We start from the raw sequence: 12,202 nt of genomic DNA, 5'->3' as shown, positions 1-12,202 counted from the left end.
GGGCTGTGGTTCCGAAATGCCATACAACCCGACTACATAAAATTTTCTAAGGTATTGAAATAAAAACATTCCAGCCACCAAGCCGTGATGCTGAATCAGTAGTTCTTATGGAAGGTAGAGGGAGGGGAAGAGTTTCATAAAGCCCTTCTTTGGGAATTCACTGAGATAGTGAAACTTTCACAAGATTTGCAAAGGGAATTGGGTTAGAATCTGTTTTTGTGGGTTATTTGATCTTAAATAAATTACTTAACATCTCTGAGGCTCCCTTACCTCATTAGGGGAAAAAGGAATAATAATAAGTTGCTGTGAATATTTTTAATAAGAGCTGGAAGTAACCAGCTCTTGATAGATACTCAATGAACCACAGCAGAGGCTTCAGTTCCTAAAAAAAGCTGGGATTGTAAGCTCTGGCTTGTCTATCCTACTTAAATTGTAAAGGAAAATGTAATGGGAAGACATTTCTTAATGTTTCCTTGGAAATACAAAAACAATGACTGTGGAATTGAGACCCACATTATCCTAGACAAGACAGTCTAGTTTGTAGGAAAAAAAATAAAACACACATGCAAGGCATGGAAACCATTTGGGAGGGAGGGAGGGGAATGTCAAAATCCAAGATGGTTTCCCTGAGAATATTCTAATTACTTTACTGAGATAACTAAGATATGACTCAAGGAGGGAAAATGAATTGCCTTGTGTATAGCAGGTGAAGACCTGGAATCCTACCTCTATTATTTAGTTAACTCTATGAACTGGGACAGCTTTAACTTCTCAAAGCCTCAATATACTAATCTGAAAATTAGAGAATATGCCTGTCTTGGGGGCTTGTGGAGAGAATCAAAGGGCATATTTAGCACAGTCCATAGTACATAAGTGTTACCAAGGCTGTTTCCCCAGAATCATACCTCTGCCTCTCCCTCAAATGGAAACCAACTACTCTTACCTAAGTTTCAGGAGGAAGCTGCAAAGGGAACAAAACAAGAACTGGTTAGAACCAGCTAGGCCCAAGATGGTGAAAGATTTGACTTCCAGTAGACCCTGAGCCTCATTATATGCTGATTGTAATACATTAGCATGCTAAAGACACACCCACCAGTGCCATGAGAGTTGACAGTTGCCATGACGACAGCCAGAAAAGGCCATACAACTACCGAAAAGGAATGTTGCATCAGGTCTGTGTCCAAATTACACCCCTGCTCTCGAAAAAGTCATGACTATTCCTCTGAGGCAAGAGTATTTACTGTGATTGAGGGGGGCCAGCTGGGGTGCTGGGCAGATAGCTTAGTAGGAGATTTGAAGATGCAGAAGAAGGAAGATCTGCAAGATGACCCTCAAAGTTTAGTAAGGTGGTAACACACACTTGAGGGCCCATTGGAGACGGCTGATCTTGAATGATGGGTAATGATGCTCCGTTGCTAGCTCTTCCCCACAATTCCTTGGCTACTTGGGTGCAGACACATAAAAAGAGCACCGCTGGGGGCCTCCAGGGTTGGATTTTTCTAGGTGCGTGTGACAGAAACCCAGCCCTCAAAACCCAATCAGGGAACTGGCAAGATTGTTGTTGATACAGTGGCCATCCCACAGAAATAAGACCAAGAGAGCGAAGAACCAGGAGATTGGTGGGTGGATGGGGAGAAGGAAACCAGTCCGTGCGATAAACACCGTGGGGAAGTCGAACCACAGTCTTGGTAAGAGTGGCTGGAAAAGCTTGTTTGAGAAATGGAGCAGGACACTTGAATTGGAAATTTTGGAAGTGGAGAAGTTTTGCACAGTGACAGTTTTCCTGGTGACTGAGGAAGAAGGTGGCTGAAGGGGTGAGTGGGTTATTGAATGAGAGAAAGTGGAAACACTAAGAGGCCAGGACTTGAGCTAAGTTGTCCACTTGGAAGCCTCAAAGCAGACTTGGTGCTGTGTTGCACAGGACCATTGCAGACCAGGCTTCTGGAAGTTGCTGTAGGAAGCAAGGAGGGAGCTCATCCTCGGTGGCTCCAGTTAAGGCAAGGAGGGAGGAGGGATGTTCCAAAAAGACGATGGAGGGCAAAAGACCTCTGCTTGCTATGACGCTGCGCTCCTGGAGCAGAGTCTGAGACGTGGGGAGGAGAGCGCAGCTGAGTCCAGGCAGGGAAACAGAGTGCATTATGGGGAGGATGATGTTGCAGCAAATTGGGCCCCCCGGTAGCTTACACTGTATGTTGACTGATGGTAATCGGATATGAGAGACGTGGAGATTAAGCTTTAACATCCCCTTGGAGGACAGTGAGCTCTGGCCCTAATGGCCAAAGAGGTATTCTCCACTTTGCCTCAGTAGACCTTGCAGGCTGGACCTCAAACAAAGCACACGTGGGTGAACCTGCTTTCCATGTGGGCTCAGCACACACCTCACATCTCTCCGAAGACCTCCCGTCCCTTTGTGCTCCTTGACCCTTCCTCTTTCACAGCCTGCACTGAGACGCTCTTAGCAGACTCCTGGTTTGAAGCTTGTCTCTGAGACTTTCTGAGCTCAGTGACCTTGGGCAAGTGACTTAACCTCTTGGTGCCTCATCCTCCTTATCTGTAAAATGGGAATAATAATATCAGCCGACTCATAGGGTTGTTACCAAGATCAATGATATAATGGATCTGAAGCACAGTACCTGGAACCCAGTGATGGACTAAAGAAAATGTGCAGCCTTGTCTCTATTTCTCCAACTGTTTCCTAAAATCCAGACTCACCGGACCTTTTCAAATCCTCTCTGTCATATAGCTCCCTCACTAGGCTGTGAGTGACTTGAGGGCAGAAACATAATTTCTCATTCTCTTATCTCCAGTACTTTGAATGTTGCCTCTCACTTAGTATTTTGAAAATATTTGTTGAGATGTAAGTGGCTTATATAATATGGCCTCTTATGTTCTCTCCCAGACTTATTTGCCTTTTGAGATGAGACAAAAAGTTTACGTAAAAATGACTCTCAGGGCTTCCCTGGTGGCACAGTGGTTGAGAGTCCGCCTGCCGATGCAGGGCACACGGGTTCGTGCCCCGGTCCGGGAAGATTCCACATGGTGCGGAGCGGCTGGGCCCGTGAGCCATGGCCGCTGAGCCTGTGCGTCCAGAGCCTGTGCTCCGCAACGGGAGAGGCCACAACAGTGAGAGGCCTGCGTACCGCAAAAAAAAAAAAGACTCTCAATTGACCAGTTTCAGGTAAATGGTCAGGCAAAGGAGAGGTATTTGTTTGGGGAAGAGTGGGGTGACTTTGTGTGGGCAGGACAGCGTTATTGATGAAGAACTTCCTAGAACCACTGAAATTGCATCGTACGTGGCTGGTTCGGACTTTCTCAGCTAATAAGGCCAATTCTGTATTTGGTATTGGTTACAAATACATGATATGATAACAACATAACTTGTTTTCTTATTAATGATTTAATATATAGCAATCTCTAGCATTTGGAAAAGAAGAGAGGGAAGTTCTTGTTCTAAATCAAATATTATAAATGAAAAACATGCATCTGTGAATCACAGATTGAAGCCAAGCATTATTAGTTTATGAAGATGTTGAACCGAATTGCCTCCCTGAGCTTCCTATCACTGCATAGAGTCCAAAAGATCTCCAACAGCCCTCCTGTGGAATTGGACAGTAATTAGCAGATGGCCTTATAGTGATCTTGCTGAAAATACTATTATTCAATTTAAATTTGGATAAAATAAAAGAAATTAGAAAGCAACTAGAATATCAAGCTGATTTGCTTGATATTCTTTGGAGAAAGTAACATTTATTGTTGAGTTCTTCGTGGATTCCTGGAAATTTGCTGTCTGTTTTGTATTCTGAGTTTCAGACTTTTCCTGAAGGTCCCATAGGAAGTTCAACTAGAAGACCTGGCATTTCCTTACTTAATTCTCTAAGTCTCTCTAAAGACAACTAATAATTATTGGATAACTTTATCTTTTTAAAACAAGGAACTAGGAGTTTACACACTAAGTGTATAATCAATCCATCAGGGTTATTAAGTAACTAGAGAGTGAGTTTATTCTGACAAAGCCCCTACTGTAAACTAACATACATGTTACCTTCTCTCTATATGTAATGCGTGATGATTCGGTAACTTCTAGCGGAAACGTACATGATTCACTTATGGATTTTCTTTTTATGAAATGTAGTATTTTTCTTGACAGAAAAAAATATACAGTGTGCATACTTTCCATCAATTATATCATGTATTATGCATATGCCTGTATCTTCATTATATTTCAGTAATTAAAAATAACGTATTCTTCATTGACACAAAGCATACAAAAAGATGCTTCAACTTCTAAAAAGAAAAAATCCTGTTATTATCCTTAAATTTGTTCACTTATCAAGTTTATAATACAATGGAAATAATCTGTATAAGGTTATAAAGCATGTGGATTATTATATTAAAAAAACATTCACATTGCTAGTTTCTTCATTTATCCTGGGCATCTGATTTTAGAGAGAAATTCTGGCTAGTCGTGCTACCTAGTTTGATTGATACTTTCTTATAATCTTAGTCCTCGAGGAAACATTGGGATCTATCAACTGAGAAGTTGATAGTTTAAATCTTGGTTACTTTTTTTTGAAGGTCACCATTTTGTTGACTGCCCAACCATCTATACTTCATAGCTGAGAGTCACTCACATGAGGTCCTTTTGATGTGTTAATCAGAATTCTTCCAACTTTCCCCATCTTCCGATTCTCTGAAGCAAGCACAAGTTCATACTTATGAGAGATTTCATACCAGCTACAAGCCACTACCACTCCCAAAGGCAAGAGGAGGCCGAAGTATTGCTGATGATTCAGATGATTTTGTTGGGTTGAGCCTAAAGATACTTTGTATTTGAAGTCTGGCTCCTTTTTTATATCTTAGACTACGGTTCTGCATTGTTCCTTGAGACAGTTTGGTTTATGGAAGAGTTGGAAGAGAGTCTTGTGTGACTTTTGAGGAAGATCACTTAGGAAGATAAAGGTGCAGGGGTAATAGTTGTAGACAGGATAGGTGCCTGAAAACCAACAGGGCCCAGAAATGAGCACACCAGCTGGGGACTAGCAAATCAGATGAAGAAGAAGCTGGTTATCCACTTGAGCACCCAGTCAATTGGCGAAGTCAGAAATCAGAGATCTTTGTGATTTATGAAGCCAAACACCCAACCATATGTGCACTTACCATAGATGCTCCATGCTTTCAGCTTCTCCCCAGGCTACCTTTCCTGCCTTGTGATTTCTCCCCAGTCCTCCCAGGGCTTTTCCTGAATGTGGGGGCTTCCCCTCTGCTGTTCACACCAGTCCTCATTCCACTGTGTTTCTGATAATGGGTTTGCTAAGTATAAGGGAATTTTCACCTTTTTGAAATGGTCGAGGTGGAGGGGTGGAGATAGGAAGTAGTTCCTTAGTATATTTACCTTCACCAATTAAGAACTATACTTAAGAGGTAACTAATGGCAACCAGGATGGAGAGTTTTCTGGATAAGAAATAAATGTAATTTTCTAAATTTTCCTTTTTGAGCGCACTGAAAAGGGAAAGGTACTAGTATATATGTCAGAGTATTTCTCAAACATAACCTGCATGTGAATCACCTGGAACCCTCATTCAGTTGCAGATTCTGATTCAGTAAGTCTGGACTGGGGCAAAGGCTCATCATTTCTGAAAAGCTCCCAAGGAAAGCCCGTGCTGCTGGTCCTTGCTCCACACTTCAATAGCTAGGTCTTAAGGGATTTCAAATAATTAATATTATTTATTTTATACAATTGATAATTGTCGATTTCTGGAAATGTATGTCATAGGTGTGTATCTAATTTTTTCCAGTCTGGTACTTAAAAAAATATTTCTAGGCTTTCTGCTTTGCTGTCTGTATCTGAATGATTGCTAGGCTTAAGTCGTGAGATGTTGAACGGTCATTGCTTGGCCTCCAACACGAGACAGCTAAATGACAGCTCCTGTATCTTTTACTACGTAGAGAGTTTTTTGTTTTCTTTTCTCAAAGGATTGCTGACCATTCCCAACATACCCTCCACCCCCCACATACGACTAAAATAGAAATAAGGTTAAATTGGGAAGTCCCTGGTGATCCAGTGGTTAGGACTTAGCGCTTTCACTGCCAAGGGCGTGGGTTCGATCCCTGGTTGGGGAACTAAGATCCTGGCGAGCTGCGCTACGCGGCCAAAGAAAACAACAACAACAAAGGTAAATTAAGGCTGCGTGACTTTGGTTTGTACATAGCAGAGATTTATAGAATGCTGGGGCATGTAAAAATCCTCATCACTGAGTGATCTTCTCAAAGAGAAGAGACTCTCATGTGATCCCTGCCCCTGGACGAGAACCACTGATTCAGAGCATAACCTACCAGATTTAGAAGGCTGGACCACTGACCCTCACAGGTCACGATTGTTCCGTGTAATAACGGAAAGATCACACTGTCACCTTCCATTTTGTGTACAGCCCCTGCCACGTTCTCATCCTCTGAATCCCTCCTCTACCTGCCTCTGGGAAGACCTCATTCCCACATGGAGATTCATCTTTGCCTCCAGGATAGGGGACAATTTCTTTTTTCTTTTTTCTTTTTTGGCAATACGCCGGCCTCTCACTGTTGTGGCCTCTCCCGTTGCGGAGCACAGGCTCCAGACGCGCAGGCTCAGCGGCCATGGCTCACGGGCCCAGCCACTTCGCGCGCAGCATGTGGGATCTTCCCGGACCGGGGCACGAACCCGCGTCCCCTGCATCGGCAGGAGGACTCTCAACCACTGCGCCACCAGGGAAACCCAGGGGACAATTTCTTGACCTCAGTCCTGTCAGGGGACTTAGGAAGACGTAGCCCAATACTGTGGTTAATGATGGCACTGTGGCCTTGGTTTTGAAGCCCAGTCTACCCTTGGACTTACTTAGGATAAGAGAATCAGCGGCCTATCCCAGAATCTATGCCTTCCTAAACTGTGCTCCTCCAGAACTGCGGTCCTTCCTAGACCTTGCCAGTCCTTGTCTTGACTGGGGGGCCAGGTGTTAGCCCACTGCTAGTGGCGAGATCCCAGCCGGCAGCCAACAGAGGCTTTTCACAGACTCTACAGAGGTTGCGTCTAGAATCTCTGAATTTTGCCTTTTACCTGGATCCCCTGCCCCTCTTACCTGTACAGAGAATGCTGTTATTGTTATTCCACCCTATACATCCTAACACTATTTGCCTGGACTGGTCAAAATTTACCAAATTCTCTGAATTCTGAGTTTTGCTCAGTTTTGTCCCTGAACTGGCAGGTGTCAGAGCATTTCCCACATTAAGGGGGCAGGCCTATTTCTGGGTCCCCCTCCTCTGGTCTAATCTTTACACCACAGTGAATCTGACTTTGCCTGACAATGTCCTGAGATGAAACGTGGGTGCCAGGGAGGTGGATGTTCTTGATGTTTCTGAGTTTGGTGATGGTGTCACCCAACAGAAGAACCATGTGCTGAAATTTTGAAACAAGGGTGTTATAGAAAGTTTTGGGGAAGAGTTCTTCGCCTAATCTCTGGATAAGAACTCAGACTCTATGAACTACATATATTCCATTACTGTGAGGAATAAAGCTTACTGTCTTCCTTTACCATTGCACCTCTAGAGTACTTATTGATCATCTATTATGTTAACTCTCAGTGAGTTATTAAAAAGCATTCTTTTGTGAAATAGATGTTTAATCTTGGCACTATCATTGGGAATTGACTGCTTATTTTACAAAATAAAACAGGCATTTTAGATACTTTTTAGTTCATTTTTAGTGTTTTTTAACACTATTCTTTGTCAGACTTGAGATTTGAAATCGATCAAGATATATATGTATCTAATAAATATACATGTATGCATACACACATATATATTAAAAATGTCTCTAGCGAACTCAATGTTTTCTTTTTCAGTCACTCACATACAAAGTTGATAGTTTTGCTGCATTCATGTAACACCTGGATTTGTTTACTTAAATGTTTTCTTCAAATTAGTTCACTGGTTTATTTATTTCTACTGAGTCATATTTATTTAAAGAGGAACATTTATTTCACCATCAAAATGGAAAGCCATTATAATTTGCCATAAATAGGAGATACCTGAAGACTTGAATTCTAGCCAGATGGCGTGGGCTGACACAGCCTCCGGATGGGAGGTATACTGGCTCAAGTGAGGAGATTAGTCAGTGCAAGAGTGGAGAGGAAGAGCTAGTAGATCAAACTGAGACTTTAACCTGGCTTTCATTTGGATTGAAGAATGCTGAAAAGGGAACCACTGTGTGTTTTATTTCATGCTGGTTCCAGGAACCACCTAACATCATCTTGCCAGTCCCCAGGGTGGACATCACACTGCATGGAAAGTAATGACCAAATTGTGTCTGTGCTCAACAGAAACTGTCTGTGTTCCTGCTACTCTGAACATAATTCCTATTGTACGTAAGCTGCGAACACTATCAGCTGAAAAGAGAAAGATGAATCCAATCACATACTGTCCTCTTTCAAATAATATAAAAGAGCTCCTTTAGCTGGCTATGTCACTAGCTTACTTACTTACTTACTTCACACAGCAATAATAATTAAGAAGAAACAAATCATTTGCTACCTCTCTGTGCAGACTCTGCCCTTGAGAGCTTCCCCAAAGAGTTTGCTAGGAGCTGCCTTCAGGCCCCCTTCAAACAATTTTTTCATTCAGTTTCAAGCCTTTTGTCATTCAGCTTCCGGGCACTAAGCTCTCCACTTTTTCTCATCTCTCTTCTTCCATTTCTCTCCATACTCGTCCACTTGTGGTGTAAGGCTTAAAATTAAGGCCCAATATTATGTGTTGCCTTGACATCTAGAAACTGGGAGGGGCTTGAATGGCCTAAAGCATGTCTCCCTCTGCTCTCTGCTCCCGTGGGCAAGGTGCCCTAGCCAAACAGCCCCCCTTCTCATGGGGACCAGGCCCTGGTCCTGCTTATTCCTGAGTGGCAGGTTTCAGTTCCCTGCCAGCCCTTAGATTTGTTCAGATGACCCCATCGCACCCTCCCGTGGGAGCCATCCCACCCTATTGTTACTACAGAGCCTGCCTCTCCAGCCTCTGCTCCTTCACTCTGTTCCCAAGTGCACCTCCCATGTGGCCCCACGGAGCAGCGTCCCCCTCCTGAGGCTGTGAGTACACGTGACTGATAAACTGCTGTTGTTCTCCTCTGTCCAGAGTTGGGGTCACGTTGTGGACCATTCCTATAACTCTCGAGTGCCACTGCTGTAACAACATTCCATCATCCAGTGCCCTTTGCCATGGAAGAATGGGAAAAATCAATTTGAAGACACATTTCTGTTGAACTGTGAAGATATGACCATCTCACAAGTGTTCAGGGGGTGCAATTTTAGGCAGTGTATGCTCGGTGGATAGGAGAGATATGTGGCGGAAGTGGACATATCAAATCCCGTTGCAGGGATGACTGTCTTCCTTGTCTGATAGTAAGGCCTGTCCTAAATATTCAGCTCATGTGCTTATATACCAGAGGAGAGAAACTTACCTAAATATAAAACATAAAGTCTTGGAAATACAGCCAGAGTGTTTATCAGAAAAGTACCACACTCCATATTTTAGCATTTCAAAGTCCTTACAAAAAGCCACATCAACAGGTAAAAAGAAAAGATTTATTTCTCTTGCTCATTGGTACCATGGTAACAGTTTGTTAATAACAAATGCAGGGGTTTCACCTCAATGGGCTTGACGTCTAGTTCGGACTCTAACCATTGATAATCCTGGCTCAGTTACTTACGCTCAGTCACATAGGTAAAATGGGTCCCTATCCCTTGGGGTTCTTGTGGGGATGAATGGGGTTAATAGTGTCAGGCCCTCGGAAAGCGCTGCTCACATGTTTTGCTATATTTCTACTATATAGAAATCTCAGTCTCGGATGTTTGACAGCATCCATATGCTCTTCCATTGCTATTTTCTAATGTCCTGACTTTCTGTAGATTTATGGCTAGTGTCTTAGTTTAAATCTGCCCTAAAGCCTTACTTGTTTTTGATTGAATTGCCGTTTTATTTGAAAGTAATTTTTCTCTGATCTGAATTATTGCAAGGGGGAAGCAACAAGTACTGGGCGTAAACATGCTCGGTGCGTGCTCAGCAAGCAGCAGGCTACACAAATACAATGTTAGGCATATTTTCTGATTTCATGATCTGGATTGTTTTCTACACTAATGCCTAACTCATTTCTGCATTCATATCTGTATTCAAGATGGTTAGATTTTTCCAAAAGTTTGACTTCCAGAATAAGGGAGTTGTTCAGTTATTGCCTTGAGGAATTATGCTTTGGTCACCGTAAGTTAAATTCGCTGTTTTCATCTGAGAAAAATCATAATTTAAAACAAAAGGCTATTTTTCATGTTGGAAATAAGGCTGGAACTCCACGCCCTGTTTGTCTAATTAATCAGACCTCTAGAAGGGCAACATCCTAGAGAAGTACTAATATGGTTGGGAGGGGCTATTAGTGGGCTCAGATAAGGGTGTGTTTGATATGCCATATTTATTAGAGATAAAAAGAGGAAAAAGGAATTAGACTGAGACGTTGCAGATTCAGACACGAACTTTAGGGTATTTTAAGTTTATATGTGGACAAGTGACAATCGGTAGAAAGCGTTTCTGTGTATGTATGTTTGCATGTGCATGTAAGTGCATCTAAGTAGGGACAAAACGAACACACTGAAGGAATGGAAAATAATCACAAAACATCAGTGATCATTTCAAAGTGTTGATTGACAGTGATGCATTATAGGAAGAGCGACATTGCTGCCACAACTCTCTGCTCTCCTGAGATGGCAGTCTAAGAATATTGCTGTGTTAATGGCAATTTCCAGAAGAACTAGTTTACATATTTTTTCTATCAAACTACAGTAGAACTAAGAATGGAAATAAGATTGGACCTTCCAAAGTTGTTTTTTATTATACATTTTCTAGCCTTTGAAAAAAGTATATTTGTTATTTTGGGTCACTCATAAATTGGGGGAAATATCCTTTGTGAGTAGATATATGGAGTTAAAATCATCAACAGTTAAGAACTGAAGCATTTTGGTAGGCACACCCATGCATATTTTGAACAATAAAATGAGTTTTTGTTTTAAAGAAATAATTTTTTTTCAACCAATGAAACATTTAAAGTACATTTTATGAAGACCCAACAGTTCAATTCGTGGACATGTTAGCGCTGTGACATTCCTCTTACCTTGGGGGGTCAGGCTTATGGAAGCTCATGAGATGTGAACCCAGAAATAAACCAAAGAAAACCATGAGCAGAAATCAAAGAAAATTCCTGTTACACAGCCTGCAAGGCACTGCTCTCCAGAAGGTCTCAGTTCCTTGCTTAGATAGTAGTCTGCAAATAAGGGAGTGGAATAGAAAGATGGAGAATTACACAGTAATGGTTGTGCATAGAGAGAGGAGACAGAAAAACTGTAAAGGATGGGCAGAAGTATCACAGTCTGAGTCCATCAAGCATGGGCAAGTGGTGTCACAGGTCTCAGGAGCTCTTTTTTCTTTTGCAGTTGCTGTTCTATTTTCTCATATCTTTTTGAAAAAATTGAAATATATTCTCAAACTCTCCCAAAAAATTGCAGAGGAAGGAACACTCCCAAACTCATTCTATGAGGCCACCATCACCCTGATACCAAAACTAGACAAAGATACTACAAAAAAAGAAAATTATAGACCAATATAACTCATGAATATAGACGCAAAAATCCTCAGCAAAATACTAGCAAACAGACTCCAACAACACATTAAAAGGATCCTACACCATGATCAAGTGGGATTTATCCCAGGGATGCAAGGATTCTTCAATATAAGCAAATCAATCAATGTGATACACCATATTAACAAATTGAAGAAGAAAAACCATATGATCATCTCAATAGATGCAGAAAAAGCTTTTGACAAAATTCAACACCAATTTATGATAAAAACTCTCCAGAAAGTGGACACAGAGGGAACCTACCTCAACATAATAAAGGCCATATATGACAAACCCACAGCAAACATCATTCTCAACAGTGAAAAACTGAAAGCATTTCCTCTAAGATCAGGAAAAGACAAGGATGTCCACTCTCACCACTATTATTCAACATAGCTTTGGAAGTCCTAGCCATGGCAATCAGAGAAGAAAAAGAAATACAAATTGGAAAAGAAGAAGTAAAACTGTCACTGTTTGCAGGTGACATGATACTATACATAGAGAATCCTAAAGATGTCACCAGA

The sequence above is a fragment of the Leucopleurus acutus genome, assembly GCF_964270905.1.
Source record: "Leucopleurus acutus genome assembly, chromosome: 3".
In the NCBI taxonomy this organism is placed as follows: Eukaryota; Metazoa; Chordata; class Mammalia; order Artiodactyla; family Delphinidae; genus Leucopleurus; species Leucopleurus acutus.
Note: the sequence above shows the minus strand (reverse complement) of the source record.